This window comes from Saccostrea cucullata, unplaced genomic scaffold (genome assembly GCF_032062105.1).
Source record: "Saccostrea cucullata isolate Sc308-1 unplaced genomic scaffold, CSIRO_AGI_Scuc_v1 ctg7135, whole genome shotgun sequence".
Lineage (NCBI taxonomy): Eukaryota > Metazoa > Mollusca > Bivalvia > Ostreida > Ostreidae > Saccostrea > Saccostrea cuccullata.
This window is the reverse complement of record NW_026928161.1, coordinates 25455-31387: the sequence shown is the minus strand read 5'-3', so window position 1 is coordinate 31387 and position 5933 is coordinate 25455. Positions and strand designations below refer to the sequence as shown.

The 5933-nt window shown below is 29.7% G+C and overlaps 1 long non-coding RNA gene across 1 annotated transcript; it reads left to right on the top strand.

The window, feature by feature from the left end:
* The first annotated feature begins 417 nt into the window (after positions 1-417).
* On the top strand, positions 418-5260 carry LOC134276643 (uncharacterized). The gene is made up of 4 exons (XR_009994089.1): positions 418-524; positions 817-1053; positions 1196-1283; positions 5122-5260. It is a non-coding gene; the product is annotated as an uncharacterized LOC134276643 (long non-coding RNA).
* The last annotated feature ends 673 nt before the right edge of the window (positions 5261-5933 follow it).

Below are 5933 nucleotides of genomic sequence, written 5' to 3'. Positions count from 1 at the left end.
CTATTGTGATCACTATGAAAACTTTCATTTACTAAAGTAAACACTTTCAAAAGTTTGTTTTACTATAGTAATAAAGACACTTCGATTGACTATAGTAATTAAGTTACTTTTGAGTGCATATTGTTTTTAATCAAAATATCTTAACAATGTCAATACATTTTAACTTCAGATTTTTTGTTCGGGTACGCCCACAATGTGCTCCTTGTAATGTTTGAAAAAAAAGAAAAAAAATATCAAAATTCATGTTAAAAGAAATTCTGTAAGAAAAAAAAAAAACAACAAAATAATCATACTCACAATGATATAATTTAATTTTTGAAATCATAATATCTTCATTCTTGATACACATTTAAGGCTTAGTAAAGCAGAAGCTCTTTTCGATTTGTTATTGTTCCTATTAATTAAGATTGTACTTTATACAACTGTTTACCTGGAGTTTCCAGAAACTGTACTTTGGACGTTTCCAATTATATCAACTTATACTACCGCATATTTTCTATCTTACGGCACTCCAGTGACATCAGGTATCTATAAAATATTTCGGATTAATTGATCTATGCGTCAGTGTTTTTAAAAGATGTTGGTTTTAAAGACCGATAACTATCGTTTAATTAAACCCCTTTTCATTATACGTACATGTATTGAGATGAATCTGGACATTTTGTAAATGTATGCTTCTGCTGGTTGTATAACAAAACAAGTGGACTCTGTCATTAATCTGTTTGTTTAAACGTGTCTATTATAAATTAAGGAACATATAAAATGTATCTATGTTTGAAAAAAAAAACAATTCTAACATGTTTTAATATATTTAAGAAGAATCCATCTCGAGAGATTGTCGATTGCCTGGTTATTTATACAAAGGAACTACAAGTGTAACAGAATCAGGTTTTACATGTCAACGATGGGATAGGCAGACTCCACACGAGCAAAACTACAGGGTTTTTAGTCTCGCTCAAGAGAACTACTGTAGAAATTTTGACAGAGAAGAACCTTGGTGTTATACGACTAATTCAAGTGTCCGATGGGAACTTTGTGGTGTTGACGTTTGTAGTAAGTGCGTCAAAAATATTCTCCTATTGTATTGATTCTCCTTTTTATTGAACACAATTTGTAGATTCAGAAGAATAAATTATCTATATGCAGATCTCATAAACTATGTGTACTGTGTATTGCATATACTCCTTTGTTGTAGGTTCGCCTTGTCTTAATCAATCATTTTATACATCAGAAGTAACATCAGAGTGTCTCTCTGCAGAATCAGAAACTGATGAATTCTGCAGGTTAGATAAATTTGCTTTAGTGTTTATTTTATTCATACATTCTATGGAATGTGTATAATTCTTTGTAGCTTTACAAAACTTTTTTAGTAACATCTTATTTAAATCTTTTAATTTTTTTTTCACTGAAGTAAAAAGAGTTGAGATTATCAATTAAAACTAGATTTGTTTTCACATTGTTTCTTTCCTGAGGAAGGACATGTTAAAAGGCTTATTAGATTTACAGACATGAACCCTAGTATTATATTAATAACCTATGTAACCGATAAATTTAAATCTCAACTTTCTTACAATTTTATATCAATGACAGATGGTTTTATTGTTTTATAAAAGGTAAATTTATTTAATACCTTGTCATTTTTATTGGCCATTTGAAAAAAATAATGGCATATATTTCTATTCTTAAGCTGATAATGAAAGATGCTTGAATTTCTGATTTAAAAATCTATATTCAGGTTTTATAGAGCTCATTTATCAAAAACCTGTCGGTATTTCCAAAGTTTCTTAATTATGTTGACTCATTGCTAGCAGACCTATTTTATTCATGTAAAAGAGAATTTATTCAAAATCTAATACCTGGCAAGAAGACATCACATGACTCAATTTGCCATTCAGATATAATAAGCGACGTAATATCATTAACGATAGAAAGGTACTTCCATTCATATATTATACACATACATAAACCATCGAGTTTGAAAGATCGGAAACTTGACACATCTGTTTCGAATTTGGAAATATATTCTAGGAAAAAAAATAAATGGTTATTCAAAAACTAATGTTTACGATAAACGCAATGACTTATCCTTCAATTTTCAACGTCACTTACATGTATAGCAATATACCCTATTTCCTGCATATAGATCTTATGTTTCTCAATTAATTTCGCAGTTTTTTTTTTTATGGAAGCATATAAGTAATTTTAGGGAAGATTAGACTTTTTAAAGAAAAATAAGTTTGATTATTTGCAAAATCCGCTGATAAACGTAACCTGTTATAATCGATTGCATAAAGATAAAAGAATATCTAACGCAGCGACGTGAACCACAACCACGGCATTACATGACTTCTATTAATAGCAAAATTTTCCTCAATAAAAATGCTAACAGATCAACAACACCCTGGAGTTTAATAACTACTTTGAGTAAATAATGTAGTTGAAAAACGTATTTTGCCTAAAAAGTGCTGCTAGATTTCCACTGTCCCGTCAGTAAAAAAATTAATTATTCCACACACACATTCGCACTAAACCTTACCCGATTCTTTGATTTTTTATTTACATATGAACCGAGATTTTTCCTAAAACCTTGGGATTCTAGCAGCACTTTTCAAGTATTCTAAGAGGCAATCTTTCGATCTGTACAACTCTTATGTTTTGACACATTTTAATTGATTAATTATATACTGTTTAACGTCCCTCTCCAGAATATTTCACTGATATGGAGACGTCACTCTTGCCAGTGAAGGGCTGCAAATTTAGGTCTATGCTCGGCAGTTACGGCCTTTGAGCAGGGAGGGATCTTTATCGTGCCACACCTGCTGTGACATGGGGCCTTGGTTTATACGGTCTCATCCGAAGGACCGCCCCATTTAGTCGACTTTTACGACAAGCAAGAGGGTACATGTACTGAGGATCTGTTCTAACCCGGATCTCCACGGGGCTGTTTAGAAATATACAGCTTATTGTTGTTCTGTTGCATTTTTTGTCAAAAATGACAGAGAAAAGGCCGACCGATGAAAATGAATTAGCATTCTATTTATTAACTGAAGTCCATAAGAATTTCGCAAATATTCAATATATTTGCTTTTAAATTCTATTCTACGTACCTTTGTACATGTCGTCTTAGCCAAATTCTCTTTCAAGGAATAATAAATTTCCAAGGTATTTGATGTTCACATATATGGCGTAATCGGTGGTAGATTCTAATCAAAATGACAGATACCGCATTACAAAATAAAAACATTTTTTTGGTTATATAAATGTTTACACGTTTTTATTCATTTTCTAGAGTTAAATTGCATCTCTAAATACCAATAAAGGAAACTAGAGTTCTAAAATTGACGTTATCTCGCATACTATGACGTCATAAAGTAGCACTGATTTAGTCAAGGTAGAATATTTGGTGTGCTTCCTTATTCCCCTGCCTTAAGTAAATACATGATATTCGTCATCAATTTCTAAACAGAGGTTTTTGTCAGACTCGTTGTCGAAACAAGTATTTCAAAAATCTTTTTAAAGGAGTTTTATGATCTTCGCAATGGTTTTTAAACAAACACAATATATCAAATGCCGACTGAATGACGATTGATGTTTTTCATATTAATTGGTAAGATATCTTTAAACATAAAATGCACACTGTCTTAAGGTCAAGATCTAGTAAATAACTTTAGACTAATTTTTGGTGCCAGATCCATTATGACGTCATAATCAATTTCAACTTTCTTTTCCCCATACTTTATGGCTTTAACAGAATTATGTAGAAAATAGCGTATTTTGAAGACATTCAATTTGAAATCATATGAAAAGTAAACCGGATACCTATGTTAAATTTGATATTGATTTCAAGAAGAGGGCATGAACATACTAATTACTGTTTTTTGAGAGACTGTAGGCAATCTGGATACATTTCCTTTGTTGAATATGAAAAAAAACTCCAATATTCATGACTGGTTTTCTTAATTTTTTATTGAAAATGACAGTTTAAAAGACAGTTTTTCATCTTGTTTACATACAAATTATGCCCCGAATCACCTTATTTGACCAAGCTAAAGTTGTAAAGCATCTTTAAAGGAATTTATTTCTTAAATTTGATAAATCTGTAGGCACCTTTCATTTACTAGATCTTGACCTTAAAATGTCCATATTTTCAAATGATGACAAGAAGCACGCGAGGGTATCCACTGTTTAATACCAAAACTATGTGTTTTAAATTCTTACAATATTTAAACAAGAATTATAAATGATTATAATTTTTTTTGTTATAACATGGAATTTTAAAAACGTTTTAAACAAGTAAACAAAACAAATAACGTTTGAAAGATTTTTTCTTAAGTGGGCGACTTTGGTTTTATTGCGTGAAAACTACAATAGCGAAATTCTTAATTTTTATACCATCTATAACTTACATTAAGTTTAGTGCACATGCAAAATTTCGGCAAAATCTACCGTCCAGGTATTTTTAAGGGACCACCTAAAAATATGTGTACATTTACTATAGGATTATATAGAAAAGTGCACATTTTTAGCACTTTAAAGCAAATTATAGAAATACTACAATAGAGTTTTTGTTCAAACTATAATATATGATGAGTGATACTATATTTTACATTATGTGTAAGAAACACAAAATTCTACCGTCTTATAACCAGGGGGGCATCTCAAAAGGCCAAAAAGTAACAAATTTTTCTGTTTTGATAAAGTACTTTAAAATTGTGAAAGACACAATGGTATTATAGGAAAAATGATAAGAAGAATAGAGATATTCTAAAATGTCTATGCTTTAAATTTCAAGAGCGTATGTTTATTACCTTTTGTTAAATAATATTTTTATTACCCCTTTCTTTAAGAGCTTTAGTTTATCATAACGTCAAAAACACACTATAACGACGTCAACCTTCCTGCAAAATTGGTTTAAAATTCAGTTATAAAATACATTAAAAAAATAAAAATTGTAAAAACATTTTTAAAACTGTAATTTTTTCATTTTGTTTTATTTTATTTATCAATTGAAAAAAAATGATTTAAAACAGTAAATATGTCCTTTTTACTACGATGCGCAAAATATTGCGCAATGAAAACTAAAGTCGCCCCACTTCAAAGAAACTATCATTATTTTTGCAGTAAGGTATGGGCTATTGTTGGCTGTTTGAAGAGCCGTATTGAAAAAATTTCTGGTACTCTGTGTTCTGGTATTGAACCAAAATCTATCGCTCTCCACAATTAGAACACCATAGAGGGTTTAATTGGCAAGTCTTTATCTCAATGTAAGTAATGATTATCAAATTTAAATGTTTTTTTGCATGTTCCTCTAGTAAATTAAAATACATTTACATGCATTAAGATTCATTTAGTTGCACAAATCTAACCAAAAAAGTTTTGAGAGGAGCTTTCAAGTTTACAATGTACTAAATAATCTGATAACCTAACAAACGATGGTAAATAAAATGAATAAATTATTTTCAAGTCTTAATACGAAAAAATAATTTTTCAAATTTCCTATTGACACCAAAAACGACACTTGTAGGGTTAAAGAAATGCTTAGAATATTTTTTTTTTTTTTTTTTTTTTTTTAATGCTTAGAATATATTTCTCGCCATTTGAAAAGAAGAAAAAATTATATGTAAAAATAGACATCGTAATTTCATATGCAGAAAGATAAGCGGCAATGCATGTATTATTTTCTACAATTCTTTTTGAAATTAATTTATCGTATCTTTCTAACAAAACAATTTCTAATAAGGATGTAATGGGATATCTCACAGGGTATGCTTAAATTGGGATATTATCTAAACACACGTCTCGCAAATAATCCTTCTTATAAGTACTTGAAATCTCATACTGTTCCAAACATTATGAAAGAGGAAAAACGAATTAATATAAATTAAACTGTTTTATTAATAGGTCTTAATTCTCCTGAGTCACGCAGGTGACCT